The sequence below is a fragment of the Pimephales promelas genome, chromosome 10, assembly GCF_988280905.1.
Source record: "Pimephales promelas chromosome 10, fPimPro1.hap1.1, whole genome shotgun sequence".
Taxonomy (NCBI): Eukaryota; Metazoa; Chordata; class Actinopteri; order Cypriniformes; family Leuciscidae; genus Pimephales; species Pimephales promelas.
The window spans coordinates 16,397,452-16,417,853 of NC_142778.1; the positions used below are offsets into that span (position 1 = coordinate 16,397,452).

A 20,402-nucleotide genomic window follows, 5' to 3' on the forward strand; every position below is an offset into this window, starting at 1 on the left:
GGTCGAAATTGGTGAAAGAAAGAGCCGTATCAATGGGCTTGCCTTTACAGTTGCAGGAAATGTCTTTCAAATAGTAAACATTAACGTTAGGGCATTACTATTTTGATTAAGTGATTGTAATTGTTTTTTTTTTTTCTTTATATAACCTCTTTCTAGAATTACCTCAAATGAAAAGACCTCGCCATTATTGCTCAAAAAGGTAAGTTCCTCTGATTTTGCTTTTTAAAATTGTTTCTCTAGCAGAGCTGTAGAGACTTGTGATGTTGGGATGATTGATAGTGTTAATTATTTGATTTAAGTTATTTGCACTTTAATTTATTGAAGAGAATAACTTTTATTTTTCTTCTATGAACAAGACTGGAAGGAGTCCTGTTGAGGATTTAGATTCCTCCTCTTTTGAAAAGTGCAACCGGTGAGTAACCCCCTTGAATTTTTATTTATTTATTAATAAATATCCCCATCCCCACCCCGACACCCTATCCTCCTCCTCCTCTCCTTTAAGAACATTTAGGGCAATTATTAATTTGTTTCATATTATTATTTTGTGTAATATTATTATTTTGTTTCTTTATCATTAATCTGCATTCATACATAAAAACATATAAACTATTGGGAAGCTAAGCATAAGAATCAATATGAAACAATGCCAATAAATGAATAAATTATTTTTCAGATTGAAGTTATAAAGGGCTCTGGGGTGTTTTGCCAGGCAGAAGTGTGGAAAGCAGCCCTCCTTGCCACCTCTGCTACTGCCATGGTGTTGAATCTGCTGCTGGGCACATTTGATCTGGAGACTTTGCTGAAAAACAACCTGAATGGTACAAAACATTCTCCTAATCTCTTCTGTCCGTAAAAAACAATTAATATTCTGTGGAATAAATTATGTTTGTGTGCGGGCATACCATCGCTTTTTTACTTGCCATTTTTGTATTTCCTTGCACCTCAAGAAAATGAGATATGTATATAAAAAAAAGTATTGCTTTCACAAGCTTCATTTTAACCCCCTTTTATAATAATTTTGAAATTTTACTTTAAGGTGGGAAGCCAACCAGAGGGGATGGGGAGCAGCTGGTCGCCCTTGACCAAATTAAAAAGGCATCATTATTGGCGAGTAAATGTATAAAAGTTTTGTTTTCCCTTCTCAACGCATTAGGATTTTATAAGTTCACCACTTTAACCATAGCCTACTTGTATCAATGTTTATTAGGCATCAATTGAGACTGTATAAGGGATTATTGTTACTATATCTACTTGGAACCTATAATACTAATTCATCGCTTGCTCAGTTCTTGATCCTAACTTTCCTTTTCTTAAGCCACGTTTCAGATTTTTCAGAATCTTCAGAATCTTCCAATTGACATGTTTACATGACGCATTTTTTAAAATGATCAACCTTTTATCAAAAAATATGTGTCCGATCACATCTGTACTGTAAGCACTTTGGGTTCCTGATGAAGTACTATATTCTTCTTCTTCTTCTTATTATTATTATTATTATTTTTGTCTTCTCTAGATGCTACATTGAAGAAGTGTCCGTCAGCCAGCCGAGGGGAGATGGGCACGTCTATCAATTCAAAGCTCATGGAGCTGAGAAGATCAAAAAGATTTTTTTTCTATCCAGTTTTTTTGTCTTATTTTTGTTTTTGTACTATTTGATCTTAAGTAAATAAATAATCTAAATGCATACATTTTGGACTATTATTTATGTTGCCTAGTAGCTATGGATTTTAATAATTATTCTAATATAGGTAAACATGTTGGTGCATGTATAAATGCACCTATATGTGCACATATATGCGTACATACATGTACATATATAGGTACATGTATGCATGTATATATGCACCTATATGTGTACATATATGCATGCATACATGTACATATATAGGTTCATATATGCACAAATAAATGCACCTATATGTGTACATATATGCGTGCATACATGTTCATATATGCACCTATATGTGTACATATATGTGTGCATACATGTACCTATATAGGTGCGTATATATGTGTACATATATGCACGTATATATGTATGTATACATGTGCATATATGTACATATAATATAGGAAAACGACCAATTTTATATATGTCACATATATTAAAAACATATATCAAAACCTATATTAAAACATATATGTTTATATAGGTTTTTTTCCATGTGGGGCTCCTCGTCACGGTGCGTGTCAGGTGATGGTTATCACTCTGCCCAAGTAGCAGTGCTTCGCCTTCAGAAAATATAGTATTTATAGGGTTAAAAATGTCTGTGTCTCATATGGCCTTGATATTTGCACACTCTGTGACAAAACAAACCACAACATGTAAATAAGAAAACGTTTGCGTTATTTTGCCACTTATTTGGATTAGTATGAAAGCTGCAACCATTCACATCCAGTCTTTGTGCTAAGCTAGGCTAGCGGTGGGTGCGTCAAACAGACTTATAGCACGCACGGAGATGAAAAGGGTATGTATGGACTTATCTAACTCTGGGGGATAAGGTGAATAGGCTAAAGTCCCAAAAAGTCGGAGTGTTCCTTTAAACATTTTTTTATTAATATCTTTACAATGTGAAGCTGAACTGTCTTGTGTACTGTGTATGGTCCTTAATCAAAATGATATTAAGGAATATACTGCATGTTTCCACTGAAAAAGTGACAAACTAAGTTTGCTTCGTGTGAAATTTTAATTAATGGGTTATATGAATGTTATGGCTATAGGCCTAGTTATAATTACATAGGCTAGTTACATGCATCTAACCCTGACATTTTGTTGGTGTGACCTGATTAAGTCAGCTTATTTATGACATATTAAGAAACCTGTTTTATATATAGATGCATGCAACTCGCTTAACTTAATAGCCTTTCTAATTATTAAATAAGACCCTATTCAGCCAGAGAGCAAAGGAATGACATTCTTCGTTTTGTATTGCTTTTTACCTTCTCCTCTCGAAACGCTGACACAGTCGTGTCATCCAACTCTCTTGACTCACTCATCTCAACTCTCAACTCTCTCGTTTTTTAGAAAATTTAGGAAATTATCCATTTTAAAAATTATAAACACCGCACTATGTATCCCGCACCGTAACAGAAAGCCTGGTTGAACCTGCCGGCACAGACTGGGGAGGAGCCACAAATCCGTGAGTACAGTTTACAAACCCGTGGGAACGGATTGCGAAATCGTGGGCACGGTTTATGAATTTGTGGGTACAGATTTCAAAAACTGAAGGCACGGTTTACAAATCTGAGAGCACGGATTATGAACTCGTGGGTATGGTTTATTAATCCGTGAGCACGATTTGTTAAACCGAGGGAACAGTTTAAGAATCCGTGAGTACGGTTTATAAACTGAGGGGACGGATTGCAAAACCGTCCCCACGGATTGTTTTCTTTTTTTCCCACAGGTGACTTCCTGGGCTACGTTTATTTCAGTGATGGCTGAGTGTTTTCTTTGCTGAATCTTTAAAATATATGTATTTTATTGTTATTCCAGGTATTCATTAAATATCTTGTTTTTGATATCCACAAATCATTGTGTTTATGTTTCCTTTCTTACTTTATAAACAAACACAGTTTTTGTATTTCTACATCAATTTTACATACATGGGTCTAAAAAGACCCGTATTCATTTCCTGTTATTTAATGCATGGCTGGAGTTTTCTTTTCTTTTTATCTTTTGAGATCAATTTATTTAAGCATTTAATATTCCATTATCTATAAATTTCATGATTTATAAATATTAAAAAAATATTGTTTTTAATTACCAAAAATATTTTTTTTTCATTTTTTTCTAGGTTTTGTGTTACTATATCAAATGTACTTATCAAGCATAATAAAACAAAAGAATAAAGACAACATTTTGTTAAATTGATAATCTTAGAAGTAATTTAGACAACATATTTAACACTTGAAATGTTTATTTGCCACTTTGTCTCGCATAGCATTCACATATCACAGATAACTGATAACTGATAACACTGAAATTGAACTGTGGTGTAGTGTAACTGTATTGAATTGTGGTGAATGTGATCAAATAAAAGAAAAAAAAAACAGAAAAAATAAAATCACACTGGTACAGCGGCATCTCAAATTGCCATCTTAGTGCTTACATGCCTCACAAATGACAACTACATGTTTGTGCTCCTTGCACACAGGCCTGGTGCTCTGGGAACACCAGCTGCTGACTTTTCTGTCTTTGGCAGCTGGGCATCATTTCAATCATAGAATGATTTCAGTATAAGAATAATTTCAGCATATGAATGATTATGAACTGTTGGCCTACTAAATGTAAATAAGCTTTAAAAAACAATCTTTTTTGTGTGTAGTTAACATTAGCTAGCTAGAATATGTCAACAGCTAGCTAGCTAATAGTATTGGACATGTTTCTCCTTCTCACAAGTAATTTCTCACTACGATTACAAGGTCAAGGTAACCATAGCCTAATATTGAGATATTGTTACAATGGAGGCTCCCGCTCTGTCTCCTTTCCGCCACCAGAGGGAGCCTTCCCCTGAATATTGATTATTGGCTTTGAACTCAAATTCCCATCATGCCTCATACCTGGGACTGATTGCGCCACACACCTGCACCGCATTAACACACACACATATAAGCCACCTTCACACACCACATCTTTGCGAAGTCTTGATTTGCCCCGGTGATCATTTCTGAGCGTTTATACCCTGATTCTGGTTTTCTGGTTTTGGACTTTGGACTGTTTGACTCTTCTGTGATTGATATCTGCCTGGCCTGAACTCGGACTGTTTACGGATTACGATTATTGCTGCCTGCCCTGACCTCTGCCTGTTTCCTGGATTATCCTGTTGTCTTGTCTGCATTGCTCTGTCTGCCTTGTTTCGACCCTGCCTGTACGACTCTGTTCAATAAAGCTGCAAATGGATCCTTCTGTTCCCTGTGGTTCATTACAGAAGACTTCGCCATCTTCTAATCCAGCAGCTGTCCTGCAGTTAACCACCGAACTCACCACTCAAGCCTCTCGTTTGGATCTGCACCATCAGCAGCTCAGTCACCTGACCACTCTCACCGAACAGCTGGTACAGGGAATACAAGAGCTTCGCACCACCATTGGCGTTGCACCCAGCACGCCCGCTCCACTTCCCTTACCGAGAGCCAATCCTGAGAATGTGAGTACAGCCATCAATCCACGACTTGCGTTTCCTGATAAATTTGATGGTACACCAAGCAAATGCAAGGGGTTCTTGTTACAATGCACTATCTTCGTCGATCAACAACCAGCATTATACTCCAGTCATGAGAGTCGCATTGCTTTTGTGTGCTCGCTGCTCACCGGCAGAGCATTGGAGTGGGGTACGGCTATCTGGAAGCCAGAGGGAAATACGTTCACCACTTTTCAAGAGTTCACCCACCAGAGAAGGGGACGCAGGAGAACAACTTTTAAATCTCACGCAAGGGAAAGATACTACCGCTGACTATGCTCTTACTTTTCGCACGCTCGCTGCGCAAACCAACTGGGTGGAAGATACTCTTAAAACACTCTTCAGAAGAGGACTTACCCCAGAGCTTCAGTCCGAGTTAGCCTGTCGCGACGAGGGGAGGAATTTAAATGATTATATCTCACTGGCCATTCAAGTCGATAATCTGATACGTGCCCGACGCAACCCCCAGGCAGCAAACCGTGCTTCATTCAGGGCAACAACCCCTCATGAACCCATGCAGCTGGGATTCACACACATCACTCCAGAGGAACGAGATCGTAGATTCCAGAACCGGTTATGCATGTACTGCGGTCAACCTGGACACATGAAACTTTCCTGTCCCGTTCGACCTTCATCTCATAATCCTCCGGTGAGTTCTCAAGTTAAGAGGAGTCTCCACTAGTAACCTCACAATTCCAGTTCGATTAACCATTCAAGATAAAGTGTTTGACACCACAGCCTTTATTGATTCTGGAGCCGCAGGAAATTTCATCTCTCAAACATTCGCCGAACAATGTAACATCAAACTGAATCCATGTCATTCTTCTCTAACAATGGAGGCGCTAGATGGACACCCCATCGGAGAGGGAAAGATCCAGTGTGTAACTGAAAAGATCAAGATGCACATGGGATCTCTTCATTCAGAGAACATCCAGTTTTATGTCATTCACACTCCACATCACTCTATCATACTGGGACATCCATGGCTCCAAATCCATAACCCTCACATTTCTTGGAGAGAAGGTCAGATTATTCGCTCGGACGAAACCTGCAAAAATCAGTGTCTATCCAAAGTCACCCGAATAAACCAGTCCATTCCAGCATCCTGCACAATGATACCTGAGCTCGAAACCTTACCCTCTGCCTATGCCGATTTGATCGAAGCATTCAGTAAGGAAAAAGCTGCACAACTTCCTGAACATCGTCCTACTGACTGTGCCATAGATTTGATCCCCAGTACCACGCCCCCAAGAGGAAGAATTTTCCCGTTATCCAAACCTGAATCCGAAGCAATGAAACAGTATATAGAAGAGGAACTCGCTAAAGGCTTCATTCGACCATCAACCTCACTAGCTGCAGCCGGATTCTTCTTCGTAAAAAAGAAAGATGGGGGACTCAGACCTTGCATCGACTATCGAGGATTGAATGATATAACAGTCAAGTACCGCTATCCACTGCCTCTTGTGCCAGCAGCATTAGAACAGCTCCGAAAGGCCAAGTACTATACCAAGCTCGACTTACGCAACGCATACAACCTGGTCCGCATTCGTGAAGGGGACGAGTGGAAAACTGCCTTTTCCACCACTAGTGGGCACTATGAATACTTGGTTATGCCTTTCGGCTTGTCTAACAGTCCTTCTGTCTTCCAGGCGTTCATGAATGATATTTTCCGAGATATGCTGGACCGATGGGTGATTGTCTACATTGATGACATCCTAATATATTCCAATTCACTTGAAGAACACATCCAACATGTCAGATCGGTCCTTCAACGATTAATCCAATTTCACCTTTCACGCCAAGATGGAGAAATGTGAGTCTCATCAAACCAGCGTCTCATTCCTGGGATATGTAATTAGTCAAGACTGTTACGGCCAGCTCGTTTCGACCGTACATAAAGAGATACAAGTACAACAAAATGACTTGCAAGTTTTTATTTGTCCTCAAAAATCACAATTAACTGAATATAACAAAGTCTAGGGTTTCAAATCAAAAGGGGAAAATCATAATCCGGTTGGGGAGTAAAAGAAGGTTGGTATGGGCTGTAAATCAAAAGGTTCAAATGACTTCGCCAGAGGCTGTCAGTCCAATGGACGAAGTGAAGAGGAGATGTTTGATCCAAGGTTTTATCCTCTTCACAATTAAAGATAATCGGGTAGCAGGTGTGCGTGATCTCCCACGCTCTCTGAGCAACTACGCCCCCAGCAGGCGAGCAAGCAGAACGCAGGGTCGTAACACCTCCCTCCAAAAGAAAAAGATTAGACCACAAATCTAAAAATCAAAAAACAAGAAAAGATAATTACGCACAACCCAAAACAAGCGCAATAACATTCTGGACGTCGTCTTCTCTTCATTCTTCAGCACCTCTGGGCCCTAGAGATGCAAAGAAAAGAAAGGAAATGAAATGAAATCATGCTCTAGAAAGCGTGTCAGCTATGACGTTATCTTTTCCTAGAATGTGTTTAATCTCAAGATGGAAAGGTTGTAAAATGAGACTCCATCGCATGAGTCGCTGATTTCTATTTCTCATCCGAGTCAAAAAAAACAACGGATTATGATCTGTATAGATGGTAATCGGTGCAGCAGTTGATCCTAAATATATTTCAAAATGTTGAACAGCCAATACTAGAGCAAGAGCTTCTTTCTCAATGGTAGAATATACCTTTTGATGTCGGTTAGGTTTCTTAGAAAAGTAACTGACAGGATGTTGAATCTGATTCGAGTCCTCCTGCAGGAGAACAGCACCTGTACCACAATCACTTGCATCAATTGCAAGAATAAAAGGCTTGGCAAAGTTTGGAGCTGTTAACACAGGGGCACACGACAGCAAAGCCTTGCAATTTTCGAAAGCTTGCTGACAAGGTTCAGTCCACTGGAAAGACAACTTCGGACTCAGTAAATCGGTAAGAGGTGAGACTACGCTGGCAAAATTTTCACAAAAACTCCGATAATATCCCACCATTCCAAGGAACCGTCGCAGTTCACGACGAGTGGTGGGAGCGGGAAAATTACAGATAGCTTCGACTTTAGTCTCAATAGGTCTTACACAACCATTTCCCACTATCTTACCTAAATAGGTAACGGTTGCCTTCGCGAATTCGGACTTAGCGAGATTAACCGTAAGATTAGCTTTGGTTAAACGAGAAAACAGTTCTTTAATCTGATCAAGATGTTCAGACCAAGATGAACTATACAACACGATATCGTCAAGATGTGCCTCACATCCTGACATTCCGTACAGTATACGATTTACGAGACGCTGAAACGTCGCGGGTGCATTTCGCACTCCGAAAGGCATAACCGTATACTGCAGGAAAGCATCAGGTGTGACAAAGGCGGATAATTCTTTCGCTCGACTAGTCAGAGGCACCTGCCAATATCCCTTTAAGAGATCGAACTTACTAACATATCGGGCAGAGCCAACATGATCGACGCAGTCATCAACTCGAGGTAAAGGAAAACAATCCGGCTTAGTAACAGAATTAAGTTTTCGATAATCTGTGCAGAATCGATATGAGCCATCAGATTTATTTACTAGAACACAAGGGGAACTCCATGAACTGAAACTAGATTCAGCCAGACCATGAGCAAGTAGATAGTTCACCTCTTGTTTCAGCAAATCTCTTTTAAATGGATTGACTCGATATGCACTCTGTTTAACTGGACACGAGGACCCTACGTCGATATCATGTTTTAAGTACGACCAGGAACATCACGGAAAAGAGAGGGAAATGACATCACCAACTCAGTGACATCACTCCTCTCCTTCTCAGTCAGGTAAGAAAGATGAGACGACAGATTAAGAAGAATCTCAGAGTTTTTAATTCGCCCGTCGACTTTTTCTCGAGAAAGAAAACTCTCATCCTCATCAGCAATCTCCAAAGAATCCTTACTCGGGCTACGAAAGGAAGATGACAATTCTGGAACAGAATCACAAGATTTTACCACATTTACAGCAACGGAACGAACAAGACGAACAGGAGCTATGTACAATTTCAGCAGGTTACTGTGACATACTTGTACCTTCTTTCTCCGATCAGGAGTATTCAAAAGATAGTTGTTATCAGAAAGGCGTTTAACTATCTTATAAGGGCCTGTAAATTTAGCCTGAAATGGATTTGCAGGTAGAGACAATAAAGCCAATACCTGTTCACCCACCTGAAATTCTCTTAGTTTAGCTTTTTTGTCAAAGCGTTGTTGCATTTTTACTTGAGACTTACCCAATTTCTTTTTAGCAAGAGCTCGTGCCTCATACAATCTACGTCGGAATCCACTCACATAATCTGAAATATTTTCAGAAGGTTTAGACGTTCGCCACTCCTCAGCTAACACAGTTGTAGGTCCTCTCACTACATGTCCGAACACTAATTCATTTGGGCTAAACCCAAGACTTTCTTGGATCACCTCACGGATCGCTAACAACATCCACGGCAGACCTTCTTCCCAATCAGCATCAAGTTCCACACAATATGACCTCAAAAGGGACTTCAGGGTTTGATGAAACCTCTCAAGAGCTCCTTGACACTGTGGATGATAAGCACTAGAAATATTGTGTTTCACTCGAAGTTGACACAGGGCTTTTGAGAACTGTTTCGACATGAAGTTCGAACCCTGATCAGATTGAATAACTTTGGGTATTCCAAAGGTCGACATGAAATTAGTGAGGGCCTTCAAGACAGATTTTGTGGTAATGAACCTTAATGGATAAGCAGTAGGATAACGAGTAGTCTGGCACATAACAGTTAAAAGGTATTGGTGACCAGTCTTAGACCAGGGCAAAGGACCAACACAGTCAACTATCAAATACTCAAAAGGAGTGGAGACGACGAAAATAGGCTGCAGCGGAGCAACAGGTAACTTTTGATTTGGCTTAACGGTGATCTGGCATGTATGACAAGATCGAATATATTTTGCCACATCTCGTTTCACCTTAGGCCAGTAGAACTGTCGCAAAACCCAATCATATGTTTTACGAACTCCAGTATGACCAGCAAGTCCTTGGTGAGCCAAATGCAACACGGATTCCCTCACTGTAGAAGGAACCACAATCTGAATTTTAGGTTCTAGGGCAACATCTTTATGTGGCACTATTTTCCGACAAAGCAGACCATTATAGAGAAAGTATGAAGAAGACTGAGGATCAGAACATTTCTTAGACCCTACTTCAGAAAATAAGGTTTTAAGACTGTCGTCGCTCTGTTGAGCTCTAATCAAATCCTCTCGAGAGATCTGTAACAAAGAAGTCAGAGAACAATCAACATCAGAGATAACATTGGTTTTCTCAGGAGTGGACAGAACCTCTGATGTATCAGTAGATTCTTGTCGCAACACTGTTGAATCTTTCTGGTCAGAAGACAACGAAGAACAAGATTTCAGGTCTCTCTGCTCAGGACACTTGGACACATCAGATCCTGAGTCACCTGTATGAACAGTATAAAAGAAGGTGTCATGCAGTGGAACTTCAACTTGGTTTTCAGTTAAGGGTTTAGCCATTGATCGAGTAACTGCACAAGCTGGAAACAAATCAGGAAATTCTCTACCAGTTCCAACATCAGATTTCCTAGGTGTAGATGCTATTATGGGCGGAGATGCCACTTCACCCCTTCCCCAAACATTCTCACCAGCTAAATCATTTCCTAGAATGAAGGTAATCCCAGGAACTGGAAGTGCAGGACGAACACCAACTATTACTTCTCCAGATACAATGGACGAGGAAAGATGGATTCGATGCAAAGGCACTTCAGTAAATCTCATCTCAAACCCTCACACTAGAACATGAGTTCCAGTAGCAGTTTCAGAAGTCAAAGGCAAGGTTCCCTCTAGAAGAAACGACTGTGCGGCTCCCGTATCTCGAAGAAGACGTACTGGCACCATTTCGTTTGAACCAGGCAACGACACGCTTCCTTCTGTGATAAAGGGTGCATAATCAAAAGAATTTATACACTGATCAACAGATTTATCATCAGGACTAGATAAATGACGATCTTTCTCATCACAAGTGTCAATAATCGATGATGAAGTGGAAACCAAAGCAACAGATTTCGACAATCTTTCTTTCTTCTTGAGAGTAAGACAGTCGGCTATTTTATGACCAGGCTTCTTACAATAAAAGCAAACCATGTCTCGTGAGAGAGTAGGTTTACTAGAAGGTTCAGCAACTGTTGTCTTAATATTCCTACTCATCACAGAAGACTTTGCCTTAGGTTGAAAGCAAAATTTAGAGCTACACATATTGTTGGTTTTAAGACCTACTGAAGTAAATGACCCACAATGGGTTAAAACAAATTCATCAGCCATAATAGCAGCTTCTGAAAGTGTATTCACCTTGTGTTCAGTGAGATGCATAGCTACAGCATGAGGCACACAATGTTTAAACTCTTTTAAGAGCACTAATTCTCTTAATTGCTCCTTAGTGGTAACTTTCATTAAAGTGCTCCAACGATCAAATAAGTTCTCTTTTTCTCTTGCAAATTCAACATAAGTACATTCATCAACTTTACTCAAATTCCTAAATTGTTGACGATATGCCTCAGGCACGAGTTCATATGCATGCAACACAACGGATTTCACCACATCATACTCACCACTCTGTTCCAATGAGAGTGCAGAATAAACTTCTTGAGGTTTACCTGTGAACACACACTGTAACAATAAAGTCCAAACGCTTTTCGGCCATTTCATGGATAAAGCAACACGTTCAAAGTGATAGAAATATTTATCCACTTCCTTTTCAGAAAATGGCGGCACTAATCTCATATTTCTCTGAACATCAAACACATATTCACCTGTAGGAACCACATTCGCTTGTGAATCTTCAGCTGTCTTTGCTGCTAATTCTAACTCCAACTTTCTTATCTGAAACGCTCTCTCCTCACGTTCCTTCTCTAACTTATTAGAGACTTATTAGACTAACTTATTATTATGCTATGATATTTTCTCACATATCATATTGCATGACATCATGGGCACAAGCAGCTCCCACTGCAATCAAACACATAAAATCTTTATATAATAGAGCAATAAAACTTTTGGATAAAAAACCATTAAGTTATCATCATTGCAGCATCTTTAAGAAATATAATTTAATGAATTTTGATAGTTTTATGAAATTTTCCTTTCTTAAACTAATTTATAAGTGCATTAATAATCTAGCACCTGAGGCACTAAGTACATTTATTGTGAGACAGGACAACATCCGAGTCACTAGGAGCTCCACAAATCTTGACTGTAAAATATCATACTGCAGGACCAGTTTTAGACAGACAACCTTCTCTGTAAAGAGTTCTAAACTTTGGAACTCTTTACCTTTTGAAGTCAAGACTGTATCAGACTTTAAGATGTTCATTTCCAGGCTGAAAAATTGGTTTAAAAACAAACCAAAACTGTACTCATTTTTAACTACATTTAATTATTTGAGTTGTATATGATATGTATGTATGCTTATTAGTATTTTTATTATTAGTATTATTATTATTTTTTTTATACAATTGAAGTAGCTAATCATGTAAATTTTATTGTGTATAAAAGCCCTTCCAGGGACAGGAGTTGAAAATTAGCTATAGCTATAAACTTTATATGCAACACTTTAGTGACATGCTTGATCTTGACACTATGTTTGTTTGCATTGTCCCTGTCAAATAAATAAATAAATAAATAAAATAAACTGAAGTGCTCTCTCTTCACGTTCTTTTTCTAACTCAAGCGTTCTCTCTTCACGTTCCCTTTCTATTTCAAGCTCCATTTTCCGCATAGTTAACTGATGATTTAATTTTCTCTCTTCAAATTCTCTCTCTGCCGCTCGCTCTTTCATAGCGCGATCATCACGTTCTGCGCGAATTTTCGCAGCCTTTAAATACAGTTGCTTCTCTTGCAAAGACAATTCTGGAAATTTTGTCTCACTATCACTATCGCTATCACGATCAACCCCAACAGTAGACGCCAACGATTCACCCGGAGTGATTAACTCAGTGCTTACCTTTATAACTCCTCTACCAACAAGTTACCGCTTCAGAGAAGTCACCATAGTCTCCTTCAGCCTTTTCTCTTGAGAAGTGAAATCAACACTGAAGCGTTCGGCGATTTGCACCAACTGCTCCTTTGTACAACTCTCAAGCAAAGTTTCTGATGGACACGCAAAGAAATCCTCAAGCACCGAAGACATTTTGTTCGTATGTTTTATACACAATAACACAAACGAAACTAACGTTACTAGCTAACACACGTGAGACGCTGTTCACTCAAAATACAATTCCCATAAGCCACTGCTTCAAAAAGGAACTACGTCACTGTATTACGCAACCTCATTCACAAAATTTTCAAAGACTTCCCACAAGTCAAAACACAGTGTAAGTGCGAAACAAACTACACTAGACACGCAAACTCAACGATTAACCTTTTTTTTATTTTTGTAGAATGGATTTACCATTTATAATATAAGAGAACTCCAGTTCCTAACTCAGAAAAACACTAACTAAATCCTACCTGGTCTTCAGAGATGTACCGGGCTCGAGGCGACATTAAACGCTAAACTCCGCAACTATCAGTCAAACTGAAAGTCCGGAAGCGTACCCCCAACAGAGAATTAATCTCCACCCAGGATAACCTCCAAAAACAAGAAAGGCAAAATAACAAAACAAAATAACAAACAGTGCTCTGTCGGAAGGATCGTTTTCACAATCCAGCTGGAAACACTCTAACTCACCAGAGCTCTCATTTATAAAGGAAACCATTCACAAAAACATACACACATACAACCCATACTCACCAACGTTTCCTACCCCAATAGGATCACGGACGAGACTCCCAATTTATGTTACGGCCAGCTCGTTTCGACCGTACATAAAGAGATACAAGTGCAACAAAATGACTTGCAAGTTTTTATTTGTCCTCAAAAATCACAATTAACTGAATATAACAAAGTCTAGGGTTTCAAATCAAAAGGGGAAAATCATAATCCGGTTGGGGAGTAAAAGAAGGTTGGTATGGGCTGTAAATCAAAAGGTTCAAATGACTTCGCCAGAGGCTGTCAGTCCAATGGACGAAGTGAAGAGGAGATGTTTGATCCAAGGTTTTATCCTCTTCACAATTGAAGATAATCAGGTAGCAGGTGTGTGTGATCTCCCACGCTCTCTGAGCAACTACGCCCCCAGCAGGCGAGCAAGCGGAACGCAGGGTCATAACAGGGCGAACGCCACGGTGTGCGTTTGCTGGAAATCTATATAGTACACTACATTAGAACCTCTTTCCCGAAGCCCTCTTTGCCTGACAGACGACCCTCAGGTCACCCTTCTGGCTGGAAGACTTCGGTTGAGAGCGCTTTCTCTGTTGCCAGGCTCCCACAGGAGGGGCTCTAGAGGCAACGCTCTCCTGCTGCTCTTGCCGATAGGAGGAGCTGATTGACGGCTGAGATACTGTTGGAACGCCTTTGACTTTTTTTTTTTTTTACTTCCAAAAACCTGATGACGACTCAGAGAACAGGCCAGAAAGTGTTAGCGGAGCTATCTCTCTTTTATACCAGACAGATTTAGCCACAGATGTCTCTCCAAAGCCACCATAGCTGCTACATAGAGCTATGGCACTTGTACTGTCCTCCAATTGGTGTTCTTAACCAAGATTAGACAGCCAAACTCCCGTCATGAAAAACATGAGAGTCAGAATGTAGCTTCTTAGCTCCGTTTAATACAGACTCTTGTTGAGCATGAAGACATGAACAAAGGAGTGAAACTGAAAATAAGCACAAAAATAAAGGTAAAGTTGTCTCTTGTCTCTCGTACAAATGCCAACAAAGATTAATTACAATGAACTGTAATGTCTCAGTAAACAATGTTCACGGATTGAAATCAAAGATTTACACTCATGGTTTTAAATCAACATGAAATCGTCACAACTCTATTATTAGACATAGTTTAAAGCAGAAAATATATAAACTACTTGCAGGCAGTTCTTGCTAAGGAGAAATCTAAACATAACAGAGGACAGTTGCAGCTGGAACGATCTTCACCATGTGCTTTGACTAATAAACCAAGGCTGCATTTACACTGCAGGTCTTGATGCCCAAATCCGATTTTCTGACTATATCCGATTTTTTTGACGACCTGCTTACATCATCTTTTAAAAGTGACCCATATCCGAATTTTGCGTTTACACTATACACTGCTGAAACTACCAAATGTAGACGTTCTGACCTGGAAACTTAAGTAAAACAGCACAAAATGCAATGGAGACAGATGTGAATAAAATTATCCAGTGTTTTTCTTTCCACAATATTTTGAAAAGTCATCAAAACATTGGTCTGGTACGGCGGAAAAAAGAGGGGAGGAGAGGCACTGTAGCCACGAGCGCTTAAAATGATGCCTCATATCTCGTGAAATGTCTTCAAATTAGGGGTGGCACGGTACATGAAAAAACACCCGAACCGTTCGGTTCGCTTGTCTCGGTTCGGAGCGTGTGTGCGTCTCACGGTTCGACGCATGCGCAATGTAGCCTCGTGCCCGTATGTCACGTTTGTTTTCTTTTCGCACGACATAAGCTTGTTCAACTTGGACCGGCGCTGCACAGAGCGACCGGTGAATAACATCAAACTAGAGCGGGAACGACGGCTCCGTCACTCACTTTCGCGGTATTTGATGTCATTACCGATCGCTCTGTATGCCGGTTCAAGTTAGTAAACAATCCAGTAAAAGTGGAGTATGGAGCGCTGCAGGTCACGGCACGCGGAGAAATGGCAAGTGGGAGAGATGAGGGAGTTGGAGGAAGCGCGAGCGTCCTATAAGTCTATGGTATAAGTCTGGTGTGTGGGAACAGTTTGGATTTCATGTTATGATATTTTAATATAACGCTACAGTGGCACTTTATGTTTAGATAAGAGCTCCAGTCATATGTTTCGAAATCCTGCACTTTAATTTCAAGTGAAAAAAGGTACCCTCACTTTTTGGGAATAGAAGCATTGTTTATACTGTTTTTTGTGTTGAGGTTGAACTTGTTTCACTTTATGTTTATGGCCTTTGCTATTGCTATAGCTAATTATAGGCAATGAGGTATTCATGTATATTAACTTATTCATAAAAGACAGTGTAGTTCCTCTTTTTTTCTTTTAAAAGATAGAATTTTTGTAAGAGCTACAAAAGTTGTCAGTTGATAAATGCAAGTTAATTTCTTTGTGTAAATAAGATTTGTGTGATAAAAATGCTCAAGTTCTTGTAGAGATAGTGATACACATTCTCCTTTTTTTTTTCAAAATAAATGAAAAGCATGTCAATTTCTTCTCTCTTGCTGTATCAAAATCTCACCTAGCTTTCCTCTGAGATAGTCCCAAAATGTGCTTAAAGTCAAATTCAGTTTGTGCATGATTGCATGAATATAATTTTTTTTATACTGTATCCTAAAGTGTGGATAATTATATATCACATGCTGAAGTACATTTCTGGAGTGTTAAAGATTAAAAGAAAAAAAATAACAAGAACCGTACAGAACCGAAAACCGTGACACTAAAACCGTGATACAAACCGAACCGTCGGTTTCGTGAACCGTGCCACCCCTACTTCAAATACATATTTATTTCTAATAATAATAATAATAATAATACATTTTGTTTCAGGGCGCCTTTCAAGACACCCAAGGACGCCTAACAGAGAAAAATTAAAACAGAACATTAAAACCAGCCAAAAATAATATCAATATAAAATCAAGTTGGTACAGTCAAAAAATAAAATGAAGTCCCAATGAAAATCTAAGTAGAATAAGCTAGTCTGAACAGATGAGTTTTAAGTTGAGATTTGAATTGAGGAAGAAAGTCTATTTGACGGATGTGAGATGGGAGAGAATTCCACAGACGTGGTGCAGAACGGCTGAAGGCTCTAGCCCTCATGGTGCTCATTCTGAATGTTGGAACAGATAAAATACCAGCAGTAGAGGAGCGAAGTGTTCGAGGAGGATTGTATGGAAGAAGCAGATCAGAGAGGTATGAGGGGGCCAGATCATGAAGAGCTTTGAAGGTTAACAGAAGAACTTTGTAATTGATCCGGTAAGGTACAGGAAGCCAATGGAGCTGAATAAAAATCGGTGTGATGTGGTCAGTTGATCTTGTATTGGTGATAATACGATCTGCAGAGTTCTGAATGGTTTGCAAGCGATGGAGAAGTTTATTTGTGGTGCCAATGAGGAGAACGTTGCAATAGTCAATGCGGGATATGACCAGAGCCTGAACAAGGATGTGTGTATTGTGCTGGGAGAGGGAGGGTCGGAGTCTTGAGATGTTACGAAGGTGAAAGTAAGCAGTCCGAGTAATATTACTGATGTGAGGGCCAACGGAAAGTGCGCTGTCTAGGATGACACCAAGAATTTTGACTTGGGAGCAGATCGGAAACGGAGAGCCATCAAGTGATATGTTAAACAGATGATTTTTAGAAAGTGTATCCTTAGAACCAATTAGGAGAACCTCACTTTTAATTCCATTAAGTTTGAGAAGGTTGATTGACACCAGTTGTTGATAGCTTGAAGACAAGAGGTGAGGGTGGAGGGGGGAAGAGAAGTGTTCGGCTTTGTGGAGAGGTAAAGTTGAGTATCATCAGCGTAGCAGTGAAAATTGATCCCAAAGTGATGAGGAATGTTGCCAAGAGGTAGTATGTAGATGATAAAGAGCAGTGGTCCCAGGACTGAGCCCTGTGGAACACCATGCTTGAATGTAGAAGTTTTTGATGTGACATTTTTTCCCTGAATGAACTGTTTTCTATTTTGTAGATATGACCTGAACCAGTCTAGTGCATTGTTAGTGATCCCAATGGCAGCCAGACGTTCCAACATAATTTTCTGGGAGATGGTATCAAATCTGTAACAACCCTGCATTTTTGCCTGCACTCTTCGCCCCAAACACTCAAAAGACATGAAACCTCTGCATTGCTCCACTGTGTGTATCCTTACTTCCATCGCGCGCCTATCACGCACTTTTTAATGACGTACGACTCGCATTTACTGGGGAATATCCGATTTGTCTTCTTACATGGCACACGCAAATGCACGTATCCGATTCATATCCGATTTATTACCACATATGAATGAGGCCTGAATCCGATCTGAGAAAATCGGAAATCCATGCGTTTTTTTCCTGCTTACACGTTCACTGGTCCTATCCGATCTCTGCCACATGAGAGGAAAAAATCAGATTTGGGTCACTTGAACCATGCAGTGTAAACGAGGCCCAACTTCCTGATTCAGCCTGCAAGACCATACTTGACCATTAGAGGTCCTATTTACTCTAACAAGGACAATACCCAAAGGGCAGAACAGCACTTTTCTCATATTTAGCAGCCCAGAGACCCAATCTGCAGATCTTCTTAACTCAGCGAAGTAGGCAATAGGCCCTCACTTAGATAAGAAGATCGGCCTGGTTCGCCTGCAAAATCATCATAGAGTGCAGGCATGCACCAGCCTGACCAACCACCATATAAGCCCAGCCTACCAGTGCAGAGGTCCCCCTGCACGATTGTTGGGCAGCACCGGGACTTTAACCCTCTCAGGCTCAAATTAAGTTTTAGTAACAGGAAAAATCTGATATTTGGGGAAAATTATCATATGGGGTAGTACAATAGAATCCTGACTTTTTTTTAGAGTGACCCTCACCTGCAAGGCGTTGCAGATTTGCAACATTGGCCCAATGTGGTAATTAGACACTGACATCAGCAATTGTATCGTCTGGAATGGATTCTGTGTTAGATAAAGCACCATCAGGAAGGCAAATAAATTTGATGATTGAATTAGACACTGACGACTGAATATGATATGAACAATAACTTTTTATATAACTTTTCAAACAATGTAACAAAGTGCTTTTCAGTGGCAGAACAACAACAAAAATAATATGGGATCTAAATCCAATATCTCAAATCCTCATTGAGTAGGGCATGTTTCCAAGTCACTTTGTCATGTGGTACTGCAAGAAACAGTTTTTGTCTTTTGTAAAGCACAGAAGTACTTTGCATTTCAGGCAGGCCATTTGCGTGCAGCCAGTCTTGCACAGTCTGCATCGTCCACGTTTCTCAGCATGGATGGGGAAATGATCGTATAGGTCTAATCTGACATCAACCGATGGTGCAGAGATCCTCTGAAGTGGAGGTGGAGGTAGACGTGGAGGTGGGGCAGCTTGGGACGTTGGATCATCTTTCAATGATCGTCGTCCTCTTTTCCTACTGTTCAAGTCAGCCTGTTTGCCAACCTTGATGAGGGCATCTGCAACTTGAACACGGAAATCATGAAGTGGCATATACTTCTTCTCCTGCTTCTGGGTGAGATGACGGCGATAGAGGAGCCAACCATTGACACCAAGTCCACACTCATTGGTCACGGTCCCTTTTCCAGTGTATACTTCAAAATCATAGACTAGCCCAGTGACACCTGCACGAGTAACGACCTTGATTCCCCATTTATGCGGCTTGTTCTTGATATACTGTTTCATTCCAATCTTTCCTTTGAAGGGGATCATCTGCTCATCAATGGAGTGGTTTTCTTCTGGTTCAATCTTCAAACAGTTGGCACGGACTTTCTCAAGAACTGGACGCACCTTGAATAATGGATCGTATCCAGGCTCACCCTTTTGCTTCACATTGGTATTGTCGTTCATGTGGATGTATGTACGCAGATTAAACTGTTGCTCAAAATATAGGCAAACTAGTAGATAAAGCATATGGTATCCAGTGGGACCTATCTGGCCACATGTTGCAAATCTGCAACGTTGAAATAGCGCAGCACCAGGGGAAAAATCCAGAAGAGATAAAATATACTAATTGCATTTACTGTGTCTATATATACTTATGATTCTTCTTGTGCAGTTTTAGTTTCAAATTAATGGAGGTTGATAGTGATACTTACATGAAATTGATGGCAAGAAAATTTGTTGCAGGGAACACATGGAAACACACATGTTGGTGAGACTACACTGCCATCTGGTGAGCAAGTGGGAAACTTTTTGTTGCTAATGGACTACCAAGTCCTGCAATGGTACTTCTGAGTAAAAAAAAAACTCATAAAATATGTATCATGAGTAATAAGGTAGTTAGTTTTTAATTGTTGCAAATCAGCAACCCCTGCCTTGAGAGGGTTAAGTGAAGATGCCACATCAGGAGAAAGATAGCTCACTAAAGCTTTCTCCATTTACAGCTTCTTGTCATAACCCGTCTCTCTCACACTCACCACATTCAAATAATTATATAATGAATATGATGAGATATGAAA

The 20,402-nt window shown here is 39.9% G+C and overlaps 1 long non-coding RNA gene across 2 annotated transcripts; it reads left to right on the forward strand.

Annotated features, from left to right (window-relative positions):
• The first annotated feature begins 156 nt into the window (after positions 1-156).
• Positions 157-1,684, forward strand: LOC148977361 (uncharacterized). Of its 2 annotated transcripts, XR_016169888.1 has the most exons (4): positions 157-199; positions 357-412; positions 674-818; positions 1,037-1,684. It is a non-coding gene; the product is annotated as an uncharacterized LOC148977361 (long non-coding RNA). The 2 variants fall into 2 exon arrangements; XR_016169887.1 differs by lacking the exon at positions 157-199 and having other exon boundaries at positions 258-412.
• Positions 1,685-20,402: the final 18,718 nt, after the last annotated feature.